This window comes from Columba livia, chromosome 12 (assembly GCF_036013475.1).
Source record: "Columba livia isolate bColLiv1 breed racing homer chromosome 12, bColLiv1.pat.W.v2, whole genome shotgun sequence".
Lineage (NCBI taxonomy): Eukaryota > Metazoa > Chordata > Aves > Columbiformes > Columbidae > Columba > Columba livia.
In genome coordinates, this window is record NC_088613.1 from 3,952,400 (window position 1) to 3,971,207 (window position 18,808).

The following is an 18,808-nucleotide window of genomic DNA, read 5'->3' on the forward strand; positions in this document are numbered from 1 at the left end:
GCAAAGCAAGATGTAATCTTGAGAGTTTTACCTGTGAGTTTACCTGCCATATGAGTCTAGGAGTGACACCAGATTAGGCAACACAGCCCAGGAGAGTGTTATGCTGGGAAGTAAAAATTATAGTTGCAGGTTAGAATCTACAGGGAAGCAGCAGACTTAATTGAAGACGTTAGGCATGCTAACCACGTGCCTCATATGCCTTTTTACAAGAAAGCCTCAGTTGTACTCCTCAGTGTCCTGGAATATTATGGAATGGGAGGTAAGGTCTTGCTGTATGTCCAAGAAAGCAAATTAATTACTTCCAGATCACTGAGTCTTTGATCTCAGTCTTACAGATTATCAGTTCCTTCTTTGACCAGGACCTGTCATCGCACTAGAGAGACCTGAGTCATTTGCTTAAAGTAGTAGTAAAGGACCAGTAGTGGCATTTCCCACATAACCTGTCTGAGTTTTAGATTAATGAAGATTTGGTGTTGAACAGCATTGTTTCCACTGTCCTCACATAATTATATCTTCTGCAGCAGAATGTTTGTGCTCCTGGCTTTCTTATTCTAATAAAAGTACGAGTCTCAACAATTTGTTCTTTCAGTCAGAGAAGTTACTGCTTTCTTGGCTTAATCTACTTGGGGGACTGGAGGGGAAATGGGCGGGGGGGGGGGGGGGGGTGGGAGGAGGATGGGAAGAGCAGAAACAAAATTTGCTTTAAATTTACTTTAATTTTGAACCTGAAATGCAGTAAAGAAAGAGATCTGTGGAATGAGGTGATAAGGCTTTCTTCCACGACACCCTTTTTTGTCAGTAACATGTTGAAAGCTTTCTTCGTAGTTCCTCTCAATTACTGGACAATTTCAGAATCTACATCTTAAATTCTTAGAATTGGTGTTACAGGGCAGCTTCACCACAGACCATAGCCAAAAAGTTCTCATCACATTTGAAGGAAAGAAAGAGATTTGTGCTAACAGCTGCTTAACTGATTGAATCTCAGCCTTGTTTTCTGGCGTAGCTTTTTGGTATTGAGTTTGTACTTGCTCATGTTTTTTCAGCTTTTTTTTTTTTTTTCATTAAGTACTTTTCCTCTAACTTTCTCTTTGAGATTAAAATAAAATAGTTCACATAATGGCTACAACCTTGAAGTCTCCTACTTGAGGCACTCGTTCCACTAGGTGACAAAGAGTGCTTCTGAAGAAGTATTTTCAGGTTCACTTTTAATCCCTTTGTCCCATTCTCCTGTCTCTTCCTGTTGTTTCAAGTGCTGCTTGGGTTAAGCTATTTCTGAAACAGTTGCATTAGAATAGTCATCTTCCCAATCAAATGTTGCAGATAGTATAATACAGTCTTTGAAGGCTATTTCCTACAAGATATTGAAAAACCTAAATTTTATTCAAGTATTCTAACAATCAACTGTCAGCATTGGTGTGTCTTTAATCAAAATGCTGTCATTCGTACCAGACGAACAGCTTTCGTACCTCTGATTCAGTTCTCCATATCACATTTGGAGTATGTCTGAGATCAAGTCTAGTAGAATGATCAACTACAGTTCCATAGTTGCACAAAACAGTGAAAAAGGCATTTGATGTAATTGAATGGAATCACAGAATATGGAAATCTCTTTTGGTTAAGAGCATGAACAAATAGTTTAGAATTGCAGTGTTTTTACATATATACTTGCCAAAAAAAATGATGGATTAACTGATATGCACTCACATACTTGGTTACAATAGCATGTTATAACTGCAAAAGACTGCATAATATGTTAAGTGCATAAACTAAAATACCAGCGTGTTACAGACACAAACCTTATCTGCAGTTGTTCAAACTACATCAGTGTAACTATGAGCTGTGAAATTTTAAGCTCAGTTGCTGTCACTTCATCTTTATCTCCCAGTCATGACTCATGGGATATTATACCTTCTGCATTTAAGTGGAGGGTCCAGAATCACATGGAAGGCATGGGGGGGGGTGTGAGGGGCAGGGAAAGACTAATATTTCTGTATTTTGCAGTCTTGGTTGACACCAAAGATTCATTGCACTTAATAAAAGTTTTAAAAAATTCATCACACTTTACCTATTTGGATCACTCATTGTCTTGGATCTTTTTGAATCTGCAGTTCTAGCAAGTGCCAAGTAAGGGTATTGAATCTGCAGTTAATATGATTAATTACTGAACTGACAAGAGTGGTCTTGAAATCTCTTTGAATGAGCTACAACAGTTGATAAACCTCTTCTGTTTTAAAATAATCTGCTAGTCTCTTCAACTGCTTTCAAAGTCAAAAACCAGCGGGGTTTAATTTCAGTTAAATCTAAAAATATAAAAAAAAAAAACCAAAAACCTGAAAAGAACTCTTGATTTACAGTATTTAACATTTGCCTACAAACTCAAAGTTTAATTTAAATAAACTATGTGGCCGTAAAACATAGTTTGCAGCTTAATTGCTTAGTAACTCACTTCCTTTGGGACATCTATTGTGTTTTAGGGTGACTGTCGAGAGACTTGTGTTGCCCAGTGTCTGTCTCTGCCCCCACAGGGCCATTGCCTGATAGAGCTCTTTTTGTTGTTCGTTTCCGTTCATCTTGAAAGTAGTTTGTTGAAGCTGCTGCATTGTTAATGAAAACACGCTGCGTAGTGCCCGTGATACTCTCCTTTGAAAAAGGAAATTAAATTTTAAAAGCTTAATTAAGATAATGCTGAAGATCCAGTTTACCTACAAACAAATGGTATTAGAGCTAAGGGAGTGAATGCTGCTACGTCAATGAGATGCCAAGACAGACATATTTAAGCTGATCTTGTGCTGTTTTATTTGCAAGCAATTGTGCTGCTTTCTTATTTATTGTTCATCATGAGTGAGGTAGCAGATAATTCAATTTGTGATATCACTGACAGAGAGGCGTCCTCGCTATCATCAAGTTAATTTGTGTTATTAAATGTGTCTGTTACCTTCCCACTCATGAGCCATTGTAGGATGTGTCCTATTGCAGAGCAGCACATTCCATGAACACTTGCTAATTAGAGAACTGCGGTGCAGCCTGTGATTACAGCACTTAAATTTCAGCGTGTTCTGAGGACCTGATATTAATTAAGAAAACGCTGAGTGAGTTTCATTTTGGGGAATTTTGATTAGTATCCACAGTTCCACTGAGGACTTCTGTTGGGATTTGGTCTGATATTTACATACTGATATGATATTAGTGGTTTGTTTATGAAGTGAATGATGCTTAGTGTCACATCAATAGACATTTCATTTTAGACTTGTAAAAAGAAACTCAGGCCTTGCTCCAGGCTTTTAACTTCTCTACAGATGAGTGTCTTAGTCCAAGAAGTCAATTAAGCTTCCTGACAGTTCCACTGCTTCTTCACCTGTTGATCTACACAATTAAGTGGTACAACAGCTACCTGATAAACCTCCTGTATTCTGAATCATTTAAGAATGTAAACTTCTTTTACCATTAAAATAACATGGGTAGTAGATATATTATTCTTTTTGAGATCATGTTCAAATATAAACTATTTTTTAAAGTATTTTGGCTCATAATGAAAGTGCTGCTTACTCTGTTCTTACAGGGCATCTGAATGCTTGTTAGCAGTGTTAAGAGGTGGGACAGAAGAAATTTTTGGTATTTGATACCACTTACCAAGATCCAAAAATAAAGGTAGGATGCACATCGTTATATTGAAGGATGTAGAGTTTGTGTGAATGATCAAGATATGTAAACTGCCAGGCTGGAACAGTGTTCATAATTATCACCCATTTATCTATCCAGAATCAAAACTTCACTAGGAGGAAGACTGTCACGTGTAACTTCATCGAACAGAAACAAACACAAGTGGTTTGGGGAAGAAGGAGGACAGCAAGGAGAAGGGGAAAAGATGGGCATGTTCTGCCATTCATCCCTGCACTCTAAACTGGATTTAGGCATAGAAATGTTTAGGGCTCCATTCTCTGCTTGCCAAAGCTCATGGTCCTTAAGTCTCTTACCATCTGATCTCTATTATAACATACTCTTTAAGTGGAGTTAGTCATAAAACACCTCCCTGAAATAGAAGTAGTAGTGGGTGGGGATAGTGGAGCCTGCCACATTAAAAATATGAAAGATGCAAATAATTTTGCATGACACTTGTATCAAAAGACTTGTATCTGTGGAAGCAGATGCAAAACTGGGAAGCTGAGTGGGGAAGACTTCTTAAGACTCCTGACGACATTATTATAAATCTCGCCTGTGCTTGTGTCAGGGAATGAGGATTCTTCAGGGAATCTGTTAGAGTGACATTTCAGTGACAACACCTGGAAATACCACCGTGTTAGTGGCAGGCAATTCTCACAGGCTGCTCTCAGCCAAGCAATACAGGAATCCTCTCTGACAGTGGTCACAAATAGGAGTCTAAATCTTCTTATATTGAAAAATGTTCCGTGTCAATGTGTCTTAGCCAGATAAACAGTATCAAACAGAATTAACTTTAACATGAGGGAATGCTGCAGTCTCTTGCTGTAGAAAATCGATGCAGGCTCTTGGGTTTCTACTCAGGGGCCTCGTGTTCATGAAGCACAACTCTCCTCCATTGGACATATTCCCTTCTGTGGGACAAGCCAAGGTTCCAGACCCTATTAAGCCTTAAGTCTCTAGTGAAATTAGATTTTCTACCAAAAAGAAACATTTTCCCTCACTTTCTTTTTTATTCAGGCTAAATTTGAAGTCGCAATTCATTTCTCTGTCTCTCAATACACTCTTTAGGGTCAAAACAATCAGTTACAAATGCCTGGCTCTAACAGGTTATAGCAGATGTGTTTCTTGATTAAAATATTTCAAAATTTGGCCCTTTAGTAGCACACAGAGTGACATGAAAAATCAAACACTAGTGCTTAAGGGAAAAAAGAAAAACAAACTTAGGCATGAGTCACAGTTTACGACTGAGATTGTATATTGATAGCAGTCAGTAGATATATGAAGAATGAAATCTGCATGTACCAGCAATGACCGAAGCAGGGAAGCTTTATTTACACGTGCACTTGTGCACGTGCACACAATTTCCTCCAAGGTTCTCTGTAGAAACCTGGTTTCCAGATGTTCTTAGTTTCCAACACAGCCTATAATTCAAGGGTACTTAAGATCAGAACTCTGTCTTGAGCACTCTGAGCCCTCTTCTTCTACTCCACCCTCCCCTGGACTTCTTCCAGTCACTGCTCTACAGATGTGAACCCCATTCCTGGGCAGCTGCACATGACAGCTGAGTATGGTGGGTCCCACACAGACGTTCTTTCAGAAACCACTCTTGATCTTCCCTTGCTGTAGCTTTGGCCTGGAGATGCTTACAGTGATAGTCACCTTCATTCTTGTACTTGAGCGTGGAATTTGAGCACAAAGTCTGATTTTTGCTAGCATAAACTTTGTGAGTGATGGCTCTTGATGGTTTTCCACATACCCTCTGTAGGGAAATCTCTTATGGTAAACAGTAATTATTTTTTTTATAGTCATGGAACAGCATACTCTCTTGAACTTGTGCTTATGAAATACTATTGATGTTTTGCGTTGTTTGCAATTTTGGAGGCTAGGCAAGAATTTCTCATGCAAGTTAGGCTGACAAGAGGCTCTGTGGACATTTTCACTTTAGGTTAATTAATTGGGGACTATGGGTAGGGTTAAAGCACAGTGTGCCTGGCTATGATTTATTGGTAGCTTTTGGCTGGTGTACAATCAAGCTGAGGGTCAGAAAACAACCACTTCCCTCAAGTGTAAGACCTTTGTCCTATTTAGTATCTCGGAGGAGAAGGAAACCTGAGTTTCTCACACACACAGACTTCAGGACACACATATGTCCCTTTGCAAGAAAGTCAAAGGAAGGTTTCAATGGTATAGGGCTGAGGGTGGTCAACCTAGGCAGTTTGTTCACTGGTAGTTGCTAAACATCATGCAAAATAAGAGAAGCAGGGTTTTACCTGTCTTACTCAAAAACATGGTTGTGTTTTTCAGTTTGAAGTGTAACCATTTGTCTAATCTCTTCAGTCCACTGTTCTCCCGTTTGTATATTACTCAATTATTTGCAGGCATTCTAATTCATCTTTTAAAATCAGTAATTCTCAGTCATTCACAAATGCTCAATTATGAATATTCATTTTAAGAAGGCATGTGGCAACTTTCCTGTCCTCTCTTGAAATGACTTATAACTAAAAGCAATGTGAACCATATATTTGAGTGTACCATTCCTCATTTGCAATTTGAGCCTATGATACTAAATCTTTGGAAAGACTTGTGCTAGGAAAGTTTTTTCACTGGAGTATTTGGGAAATGCAAACAAAAAGGAATATGAACAAAGCAAATTTATATTCATAAAACATTTTTTATGTGTTCTGCAGACTGTCTGTGGAGATTAATTTTTTCTGTTTCATCAGTCTTTTATATATATATATATATATACACATGTATATAATAAGCAACTAAAGTAATGCTTGACACCGGATCAGATTTTTTTGTGTGTAGCCACTCTTGCTTGTGGTGGATTTTTCCACTTTTGCTAGTTTCAATTAAGGATTCTCTCAAAGTGAAGAAATCCCAGGTGAGCAGGAGCAGAAAAGATTATTCTTTATATCTTTTGTCCTGGAACTTCTAGTACAAGCAATGCCACAAGGAATGACAGTTAATACAATTTAGAGTACCTCGATATACTTCCAGGCTGGCCTGGAACTGAAGGCAAGGATACAGGGACTTTTCATTTGGCTTTCTTTAGGTACATTCTGGGAAGAATACTCAAAGGAAATAAGTTTAAAAGCCCCGGTATTTGTTGTTTTGCAAGCAGATTAACAAAATGGTCATAGAGTGTTAGACAACAAGAACATGGATCAGATTTACATTCTTTAACCATGAAAAAGACTTTGAGTCATGTGGAAAAGTCAACCAAATCTTCTAGGTAAGGACATTTTTAATTCATTTGTCAGGTAATAAAAATTAATAGTAGAAAACTCGCATGTAGATTTTCCATTGATTTCTACAGGGAGACTGTAGAAGTCGTGAAGAACTAGGAACCTACTTCAAAAAGTTAGATGGTGAGGTGCAGTGGGAATTACACTTGCAGCTCTATGAGTTGCTGACTGGATATGAGAAACTGTCACAATGAGGACAGTGAATGGGTTGATGAATTAGGTTGTGCAGATCTCCATTCTTTGCAATTTTCATGATCAGACTGGATAAAGCTCTGGGTAACCTGATCTGACCTGGTAGCTCATCTTGATTGAGCAGGAGGTTGGATTAGAGATCAGATGAGGGTCCATTAACCTGCCTTGTGCTATGTCCTTATACTGTAGTGAATATGCAATATGTAGTGCAATATGTGGAGCCACAGGGAGGCAGCAACAGGGAGGATGACAAGAGTCAAAGACATCCCAAGAAACAAGAGTAGTTCACCTAAAACAGAAAAACTGGATGATGCCTTGCACCCTGTGGAAATCTGAACCACCTCATAGCAATTCTTAATGTGGACCTTACTGAAATATAAGTATAGAGACTGCAGGTGTTGGGAACATGGCAGAGCATGGGCAGAATGGGAACCAAAACTATTAAGTACTTTTCTCCACTTCTTGTTGAGCTATAGGAGATCCAGGTTTAAAATAAATTTGACTCATTTACATCTTGATCCTGACTTGTGCTTAAGAACGTCTGGGTGAATGTTGAGGAAAACAGGAAGGAGATTTGGCTGAGCAGATGACTGATGTATATATGGACACAGTCGTGGACCACTGTGTCACAACTGAACTATTTAGTAGCTCTTTTCTGTTTCATACTGTCTGCAGCCCTGACATCTGATGACAGAAGTCTCACAGGTGGAAATTAACTCCCTTGAATTGGAAGGCTTTAGAAACAGTTTTAATCTAGGGGATTATCAGTTATACAATTACAATTACTACTGTGTCTTATACAAACGAAAATGTTGTACAAGAAGATGTTGCCATGCATGTTTATAGTTGGCCAATGGAAAAAAACATGTAACATTACTGATCGTTTGATGAATGTCAGCTGCAATGTCTAGAAATGGGTTTTATTTCCTCCGTATTTATCCCTTTTGTAAGTTCAAGCTCAAATATGAAGTATCCGTTGATGTTTGTTGAATGTAAGAGCAATGTCCATTTGCTCTTTGAGCTTGACTTTATCTGACTCTAAAAGTGTCCTCTTCTATTAGGCAGAAACATCACAGTGGAGGAATCCAGGATACTAGTGATGACACTAATGTTGATATCCTTTTAGTTCCTGCTGTCAAGTGAAACCAAATTACCTTGATTTCTTTTTTTTTTTTTAATGGAAATTCCACTTATCTAGAGGTGGGTGAGAAGAGAAATGACATGTTATTTTCACTTGTATGTTGTTTTTTGTCATTTTAAAATCCACAGTCAGATGACAGCTGGGACCCTGTGAGCCAAGAGCTTACACCACTTTTGTAGTGTTTTTCCACTGCTTTCTCTTTGTGGCTTTTTAATAAAAGACAAAGTTAAGGCAAAAAGAAAGCAAACAAATAAACAAACATATAAACCTTTAATGCCCTTACCTGGAAAGAAAATGTGTTCGTATACCCTTAGTAAACCCAGGGTTAATAGCAAACTCTGAAAGAAGCTATCTAGCTCTGCCTAGATTAAAAGAAAGTAAAACAAGTCTATAAATACACTGATGATAATGACTATTTGACTTACTATTGCTCTAATAAATAATGTAGTAAGCTTTAGCTGGGTAGCTTGAGTTATCTTGGCAGAATTATCTGACTGAGACCACTCAAGAAAAGTGAATATTTAATTGGAGATCTGTTGCCAAGAGTTTCACTGACAGCTTATAAAGTATAAGCAAGAGAATGTTTGTGTCGTTTCACGATCATCACAGTCCTGCAGAATACATAATCCAAGCCCTGCTGGGAGTGTGCAAAGTAGATTTGTAAAGGAATTTTTACTTTTCAACAATCAATTTTTAGGACCCTACTGGAATTAATGGGAGAGTTCAGAGCCTAGAAATCTCTGTACAAGGAGAGGTAAGGGCTAGGGACAGAAGCAGATGAGGCACCATGGAAAGCAGAAAGAAGATGAAGAAAAGGCAGGTTCATTCAAGGGAATTTTGGAATACTTTGTGAAATCCCTTTCTTGGAGCCAAGCTGTTCCTGTCAAGACAAAAAAAGGTAGCAAGTAAGAGAACCTGATAAGTCTTTAGAAGATCCTCTAAGAGCTGTCTAAGAGTTTCATCCTGGATAATCTTAAACAGTATGAATGTTTGGCATTCCCACACACCAGTGTTGAGCCCAAATCACAGGGGTTTGAAACAAGTAGGGATTTAGCTGCAGGATATTCTACTTGCAGTGTGGTCTGTGCCAGCTAGCAGTGACATGAGAATCCAGATTCTCTTGCAGGGGTCCTTAAGGGAAGCTCTGCTGCAAAGGGGTGGAAGAGACAGAACAGCTTCAGGAGTTATATTGTTATTGTGTTGCTCCTCATGCAATGCGTGAATAAAATTACACTTTCCCTGCTACTTGTATGACAGTTAAGAAAAGCTATTCTGCTCTGTTACACTCAAGTATTGCCTAGAAAACTCAACTAGCTGCAGGGGTGCAACATTATTTATGTAGAAGTGGACCGTCAATGTTGAGGGATTTAGAAGACCCTAATGCTAGGAATTAAAATGACAGCTGATGACCTGCAAGTGAAAAGAATGTGGCATTATCCCCCAAGATATAAGCTACATTTATGCATTGGTTTATTATTTATGATGAATCTGTCATGTGCATTTGAGAAATTACACATCAGGATCTATAATAATCTTACAGACTGTTTTGTAACCTGTGGCTGCTAAATCAATAACCTCAGGTTCTTTACTGTCTCAGCTTTGCTTGCATACCCCATCCCTTCACCGATTCAGCTATTCACCAGCTCTTTTTTGGAAATTACCTTAAAATTACCTCTTTTGAAAGATGGTGCATTCTCTGATTCATCTAATCAAAGCATAGCATGTGTTTGTTGTTGTTGTTGGGGTTCTTGTTTGGTTGGTTTTGTGTGTGTGTGTTTGTTTTTCCCCTCATTTAGGCATTCTTTCTCAAACACCAAATCCAAGCCTAAGTGACTGCTTGCCTGGGAGCTCTGTTTCTTTTCTGCACTCTGCCAAACTCTGGCATACAGCCCGGAAGGAGCTTAAAGCAAACTTATCTCATTTCCACTGAGGTCTAATAGGTGTGGGAATTCCCCTGAGGTAATACAGAAGTAATTTTCTCATCAGCTGTCAATTGTCCCAATCCACATGGCACAGATAATTTAAGCATCTCAAAAGGGTAACTTTAATTTAACAGCAGCTCAGCCTGGGTCTGTGACCTTGAACAAGAACATGTGTTTTCTCCCTGGTTTGTGGAACTTTTTGCGATAATGTTATTAGAGGCCAATTTTACGTGTATAGAACAGCTCTGTCATTGCGTGGAGTTTGGCTGAGGGGAGAGCATCCTACAGACACTCGTGCTATCACCTAATAGGAAAAAAAAATGCAACATTTTTCTAGTTTTGTCTTCAGCTTTGCCTGTCAAATGAGAAATCCAGCCATTAGAGACTGCTGAGTGAAGGGCTTTTACAGAAAATGATGTGTGCCGTATGTTTGTAGGTGACATCCCTGGAATGATATGTAGAACCATGTGAAAAATGTGCACTGTACTTTGCCTCTGGCCAGGGTTAGTTGCAATATTCAGCTTAGCAACTAAACAAAGGACCAGGGAAAGGAAAACCAAAAGCACCCAAGTTGGCTGGATCTGAATTCTTCTTCTTTTGTTGCTTTTTGCTTTTCTTGGGAAGGGGGGTAGAAGACACTCTTAAAACTACTTTTTGTTTTGATACTTTTTAAACTATTTCATAAGTGAAGCATAGAAAGCAAAATAATTTGAAGAGTGATTTTAAGCATTATTCACAAAACAGTGCAATCATGAACATGATTTGGTACTTTGAGAGTGGGAGTATAATACTGAATTTAAATGAAGATTACAACAAAAGAATAATGTGGAAGCACTAAGCAAAATGCACATATTGGAACTGGAAGAGCACCATTCCTACTGAACCGATTCTAGTGTAAGATCAGGTAGGACTAAATGTGTGGGAGGAATATCTTATGACTGGATCAAGTCCTCTCCTATTTTAAGCAAAGAAATTGTTGGGTAACACACGGAAAACACTGAGAGCGCAGCATGGTGTGTTTATTCATTGTTTTATTATTCTATGTCCTAAATATATTCCTCATCACATTCTTTTCCTTCTCTATTTGACTTGTTATAGCTAGAGATTTTTGCTTCACAAAAGAAAGGCAAAAAAAAAAATAGATCTTTTAAAAACATTCTAAAATGTAATTTTCAAAAAGATAAAGTATATACAGAACACACCACCATGTTGAAGGATGTGAAAGATTTTATTGGAATTTAGTTCTCCTTGCCTGAGCAACGCAGTGATCCCAAACTTGGAAAAGCCTTCCTGCCTCACAGCACTGCCATGTATCTCCCCTCTGTGTAGTAACAAATGTTGATTCTCTACATTCATATTTTGGCAAATATGTATTATTAAACTTAAGTGTTTTGTTGGTTCTGCTCTAACTTTCATATTTCAAGATTCACAGGCAACTATTTTCAAGTAGGAGTACTTGAATGTCTTGGGGGGCTAAGGAGGAATAGAAGAAATCAAACTGGTTTTATGACAGACCTTGTTTGGTATCTAGTAGGTGTCACTAGAGTTACCTGTGAGAGGAGGAGTACAAACACCCAAAGCCTGTTCTGGTCAGGCTGTTGTAGCACATGGATTTGATTTGTAGCACACTCACTGCAGAAAAGCCTGTTTTTGCTGGAAAATGGAAACGTCCTTGCTTCACTTCAAGGTAGGAGTTTAGGTCCAATAAATCTCAAATGTTTCTGGTGTTCAGGATGTTAAGTCTTTGAATGGGAAATCCAGATTTCTGAAACATGTATAACTTTTATTAAAGGATTCAAAAAATCAAATTTGCTTTTCCTTACTTAATTCCTACCAAAATGCTGTCCATTGAAAAAAAAAAAAAAAAAGAAAAAAAAAGAAATTTGTTAATTTTTGGGTTTGGAGTCAGTGTCACTACTTTAAAGACTTTTTTCACTTTCTTGACTCATTCTGATTTGTTCAGAAAGAAATCAATCTCTGCAGAAGTGAACAACTCTCTTTCTAGACAGGATCTTCCAGGAAAGAAAACCAACCACCCAGAAACAGAGTTTTACGTTCATTTCAGGACTTTCACTTGTATTTTCTCCAAATTCTAAATTATGCTGGTTTTGGTTTGGAAATAATCTGTCTAAGCTTTCAGCTTGCAAGAAGTCTCTCCTCTGACTCAAATATTTTCTTGCTAATTATTTCAGAGTGGGGTATTGTTTTTCTAAACTATGTCCTATGTCATGCAGGTGAAAGTTAGTCATACTGATTTCTTATTTTTGGTTGCTGTTGTTGTTTTAAACTAGATGTAACTAAGTTTCCAGTTCATGGAACTCATGAGACAACTCTGAATGACTATGGATAACAGAGTCAAAGGTATGCGCCTATTGATAGCTAGCAGCTCTCGATAAGCAGCCTATATTCCCTGAAAGTGTGATGATGGTTGTGGTAGCTCACAGCCAAGCCTGACAGTTGCTGGGATGTGCAATTTTGCTCATCAGGGTCAGGGAGCCAGGAGGGAACCAGTCTGAGGCATTGGCATTGAGCCACAGTTATATCTGGACAGACAGCACCTTACACAGTGGTTTTCCTCTCTTGCCAAGTTAATCTTAGTACTGCTATTGTACAAATAACCATGTTGAGAGCTTTTATTTATTGCTAGAGGTAGGAAACTGGTGTGTTGTGTCAGATCTGATTTTTGCGTCCCAGATCCAGATTTGATTCCTACACGTGCCTTGATGCAGCTGAACTCAAATATGAGGGGACAGGGACACAAACTGAACAGGGTAGGACATTTAAGGGCACATTTCTGTAACCGACTGCTGTGGTTTGGATTGATGAAGGGCTAGTACAAGGAAGTCAGCCCACAACTTTCTTAAAGTGATTATATGCCAGAATAATTTACTTAGATGTTTTATGATAATTTGTTTACAAAATATTTGCATGTTACAGGTAATTGTTTGCCTTTAAACTAAGTTTTCATTAAGCTTTTAACTAAGTTTCACAGATGATGTATTGAGTGAGCTAAGCTTCCGTAAGTTCCCGTATTCTGCTTCATGAATAAAACTGCCAGAGTAAAGCAACCAATAACTCTCTGTCTTGACATTATGTTCAGTATAACAAATAAATCTTTAGAATCTCAACAGACCTGGCAACTTCATTAACAGTTATGCCTGCAGCACAGAGTGATAGAAAATCAATTCATGAAGTCTGATATTTTAGGGTTTACAGGAGAGTGGGGTTAGTGGATTGCTGATGAACCTCCCGTGTTTTAGCTCAATCTTCCTCTTACAGAGGGAAACAGAAACTGGAAGAAGAGAATACTTCCATTCAAGAAAGGAACAGAGTATGAAACAAAGGGAAGGGTGTAAATTATATGGAAATAGAAGCAAAACCAGTATATCTGGACTCTCAGGACTGTGAGTTCTAATTCCCCCTTCTAAGAAATACCTATTTCCTATAAAGTTTCTCAAGTGTTGCTATGGCACTTAGAATTCACCGCTGCAGAAGACAATAATTAGGAGTTTAATTTAATTTCAGATTGAAATCTATTAAGAAGGAGTGCATTTGCTCTGTCTCCCTTGGTTCTTACTGCAGTCAGTAGCTCTTAAATACTTGATGTTTAATGATGGTTCAATTCTGCTTCCAATGAAGGCAATAAGAAAACCTCCCTGGCTTCAAAGTAGTAAGGATTATCTCTTTCATAAGAGACTAACCACTGAAAATCTTGAGCCTACAACACCATGCTGAAATAGTTGAGTTGTTCCCACTGACATAATTCTTCCTTAGAATACAGACATATCAAACTGGCTCCTGAGTATTATGAACTCTTAAAGCTCTAGCTTTACAGAAGCAGTAAATTATATATGGATAATTTGTGTCACAATTTCATCACTTTGAAATAATTAAGTCATAAACCCTTGGATATAGCCAAGTAAGGTTCTGGTGTCTGCTATTATGCCATGGTTTTAGTTGCACATCACCCATTTTTATTCTAGTAGTCAATATAAATGCTGCCTTCATAGTAGAGAATAATGGTTTTGTTTACCATATTGTTAAACTGTAAGTTAGTACAACTGTGCTAACTATCTATAGAGTTTGGGCTTTACCCTTTTTAGGAAAATCTGTAGTGTGAAAGAAAATAAGGAAGTAAAGATTAGTGGACAAAGTAATGAATTGACTTATTCTTTTTTCAAACTCATCATGCAGTTAAGAAATCCTATTTAATATTTTTAAATATTTGTAAAATGGATCAGGTTTGCTTTCTCAGCTTCCATATCAGTGAAGGTCTTCAGGAGCACATGCTGTAGAGAAAAAAAAAATGGAAAGAAAGAAATAAGAGGAATAAATTTTTAAAAACTAATCCATTTTTTCCCTAGCCTTACACCAGAATAGGAATATTTCAGGCCTTAGTTTTGCAAGAAGCAACTCAGTATGGCTTTTGGTCTGTTGTTTGTTAACAGAGGGGGTGTTTGTGGGGGGGGTGTAACACCAAAAAAACCTCAACAACACATAATCTTAAAATTTTGCCTGGCTACATAAAGTCTAATCTAGAAGGGAACTATAGCAGCCATAGAGACAGAAGTTAATTGCTGCTGACCAACTGTGAATTATTAGTGTGAGGCTGCTGCTGAGAGTGATTATTTGTTTAATTTCTGCTTCATAGTACACGTGACAGATATATATTTATTCTGGAAGATTTGTTTCTTTGAGTAATGCAGCTCTGGAGGTCCATTGATTTTCTTGCTATGTACACCTTTTGGTTGGATTGTCTAGCATCTGATGATGCTGGTCACTGACATCCATGAAACCTGAATTAAATTCTCTGAAATAACCATCTTTAATCAAATTTGGTTAAAGTCAAGCAGTAGACTTCTAAGTTACTAAGGGAAAATAGAGAGACTGAGGAGGAAAATAATGCATATTTTTGTCTCCTAAAATACCTGGAAAAAGCCCTCTGATAGCAATTTAACAGTATACACTAAAGAACTTAAAATATAAATGATTTCTCAACACAGGGAAATTTATGATAAATCCTCAAAAGCACTCCAGATATTTGCCCCTATTCTTGTCTATGTTCTAATTTTCTTTAATGGAAAATAAGATTAATGAGAAGTCAGCAGCACTGTCAGGCCACTAGTGATCCCATTGCCTTGTCTTTATTTCTGCTGTCTGTGTGGCTCCAGTCCCTGCACTGCCTGTGATTTCATTTGCATACATGCTGATAAAAGATTTGTCCAACCATGGCTGAATGATAAAACATCCACTCAGTGCCATGGAAATAAGAATTGTCATTGAATCACAGAATCATTTTCAATTGGAAGAGACCCTCAGGATCATCAAGTCCAACCATAACCTTACCTAACTCTAGTGCTAAACCACGTCCCTAAGAACCTTGTCTAATCACCCCTCCAGGGATGGTGATTCCAACACTGCCCTGGGCAGCCTGTTCCAGTGCCTGACAAGCCTTTCCATGAAGAATTTTTTCCCACTATCCAATCTGAACCTCCCCTGGTGCAACTTGAGGCCATTTCCTATGATCCTATCACTTGCTACTTGGGAGAAGAGACCAACACGGTTCATACTACAACCTCCTTTCAGGTAGATGTATGTCCTTCCTTATTCTCCACCCCATGCACCATTAAGGCAGCAGAAGTGTTAACATTGACTTCAGTGACAGCAGGACAGTGCTGGACAGTTTTAATCTTGCTGGAAGATAGTAAAGTGCAACAAGATGAAGCAAGACAGGCTTTAAGCACAGGTTGCCCACCCAGGAGAAGCCACCAGGAGCTGTGTCCCAATTGGACAGGCTGGCAGCACAGGTGCCAGTTGCTGAGGTCCTAGTGGGCTGTAAGACACAATGGCTGCTTCTGCCCCTCACAGTGGTACTGTCTCCCTCACCGTCCCATACTCACAGAAAGACAACAGGGACAGCAAGCTGGGGTCCACAAAGTAAGCTCCAGCTAATGCATCTCCTCATCATTTTTCCTTTCCATTCTCCTCCTGTGGCAGAATGACTGGTCCTTCACTGCTAGAACATCTAATTTAAGTTTTTGTCTAACTTCCTGAGGAGACTTGGGGCAGCTCAGATGCACAGAGAAAATGCAATGCAGCATTTTCCTATGAAAAGTTACTGCTGTTCAAACACTTCTGCTCTCTCCCTACCTTAACTGCTGCAATTCTTTTAGTTTAACACATCCTTCCCTGTATACATGGCACTTAGGAAATGATTCCTTTCTTCCCCACCAATAAACCATGCTGAGATTTCTTCAGATTGCTGCCACATAAATGAGAACAAGTTGTGTGTATGTCAGGAAATAACAAATACCAATCTATTGTCACTTTTTATATGACTACTTTCATCTGAGGATATTAAATCACCTTAGAACTATCAGTTAGCTGAGAACAGGTTTTACTCAGGTTTTACTGCATCTCTGAATTTTTAAAGTGCTAAAATAAGGAGACATTTCAAAATTGTGGGTTTGGTTTTGTTCGTTGGTTGGTTGTGGTCTTTTTATTTTGTGGGTTGGGTTTGATTTGGTTTGGTTTTTTTTGGGGGGGGAGTTTTGCATTGGAATTGCAAAGTTCAATGTACTCTCCCAGAGTTCAGAGCTGTATGTAGTCTGATCATCATAGATATGAAGGAGCATTTCAAGCCAGGATTGTGTCCATCCTCCCATGGAACTGGTAATCTGCAGCTTTGTAATGGTATCACCAGGTTGGGCGACACTGGCATATGCTCTTCTGCTTACAATAAGAGCATGTTCGAGTGAACCAGATGTTTGCACGAAGTTTTGTGTATTCTAGAGAGCTCAAAAGGGATTCATGTTTCTTAAATATGAATGCAACTCTTCACTCTGCCAGAAATGCGGATTTGTGGTGGGAAGCAGGGAAAGGACTAAGATGACTTATTTTAAATCCTGTTGTTACCATTTAGGTAAACTAGAGCAAAGCAATATTTTGAGCCTGAATGAAAAGTTCTTAGACATGCCTGTGATACTTTGGTTATACCCTCATATATTCCAGGCACTTTGCTGTCAGGCAGAAAAGTTAGATAGAAATTATATTAAGATTTCAAGTTCATTGTTAACAGAATCTGCGCAGGCACAATTGTCCACTGTCTAGCAAATCAAACAGTACCTTCTCATCCTTAAGAATGTGCTTAAAATCATTGTTCCATGTATTTTATGAGCTTTGTTGGATTAAGACAAAGTACTCAGTGCTGCTAAGTGCTCAGTGCTGCTCTAGGGAATTTCTTCATGAAGAATGTCAAATAGTTGTATGTCATGATCTTGCTGAAAAATCATCATCATGATGTTGTGGGTGCCTTCCTTATGGGTAGGTTTATCTCAATGAATGTCTCTGTACTGTCATTTTGATACCTTTCTCATTACCATCACTCACTTGTTCAATGTAAAAAAAAAAACCCTGATTTTTTTTTTCCTGCTGTCTGAGTGATAGGGTTATCTAAATTGTTCTTCTCCTTGGTTTAGCACTGCAATTCATAATGTTATGAGGAAAACAATTTGTTTCTCATTTCACCATAAATTGAGGCTCTATATTTGTTTCTAATGGATTTATTTGAAACAGATAAAAAAGCCTTTAATGAGAGTTGAGTTCTTATTTGTGTTTCTGTGTCTTTGAAAATCTTTCCCTTATATAATTTACCTTGGTAATGCTCTCAGAAGAATATGGATAAAATTTTCAGCAGCAGTGGGTGACTTTCAGCTTCCATTCATTTTTTCCTTCTTAATTACTTTTATGCTTTAAAACCCATATCTTATGTTCATGGTTGTTTTTATAGCAGTATTGACCAACCATCCCACGGTGTTAAGGGTTTCCACACCTTCCCAAGCTTTCCTCTGCCGTAGCATTTTTCACCTTGAGGTAATTTAGCTCTTTGGAAATTTAATTTAGCAATGGAAATAGTGGCATTCATTATCAAGCTCATTATCACCGGAATCCCTTTGAAAAATCTTAAACTGAGTTTCATAGTTTCAGCAGCATAGAAAGGCACAAATATTCAGCAATAATTCTTCCATTTTTAAAATGGCATTTAATTTGTATTTGATAAGCTCTGAGTTGCTAGCTATGTTAAATTCGTATCTTAGATTCTTATGAGCTGCATCTGATGACCCAAGAAATCTGATCAAGTCTCCTTGACCTATGAAATGTTTTGGCTCAACTACAAGGAATACATCAGAATAATTACTGAAGGAGAGAAAAAGCCAAACTACTTTCAGTCATTGAATAGCCATGAATCCTTTTAAAAATAAGGTCTAATTGACTAAAGCATTATTTGTTTTCAAGTCTTGTAGTTGTTCCATTGTCATGGAAGCTTATCAGAAGTACCAAAGCTGGGTATTGCTATAAAATGAACCTGGCTTATGTTAAATCCCTAGTGAGTCGGTCTGTTCATGACAGATATCATTACCAGCTAAATGGCCATCCAAAAACCCTAAGCCTTGTAAAATAGAAACAAAACAACAAAAAAAGGCTTGTTTAATTTTCGGTCAGAGACCTCATTATATACATTGGCAAGAGATTCTCCCTGTTTAAATGACAAGTGAGCTGGGATTTTTCAGAACTCTTGTTTTAACTTAACTTCATATCATCAAAGTCAACAAGTCTGACTGAAATAGCAAGCTGAGACAGGC

The 18,808-nt window shown here is 38.1% G+C and overlaps 1 long non-coding RNA gene across 3 annotated transcripts in view; it reads left to right on the forward strand.

The window, feature by feature from the left end:
• LOC135580691 (uncharacterized) overlaps positions 1–18,808 on the forward strand; it is a 306,238-nt gene that overhangs the window by 276,596 nt on the left and 10,834 nt on the right. For all 3 annotated transcript variants that reach the window (XR_010475614.1, XR_010475613.1, XR_010475615.1), the window contains exon 7: positions 3,560–3,648. This is a non-coding gene — a long non-coding RNA (uncharacterized LOC135580691). The remainder of the gene's footprint in view (positions 1–3,559; positions 3,649–18,808) is intronic.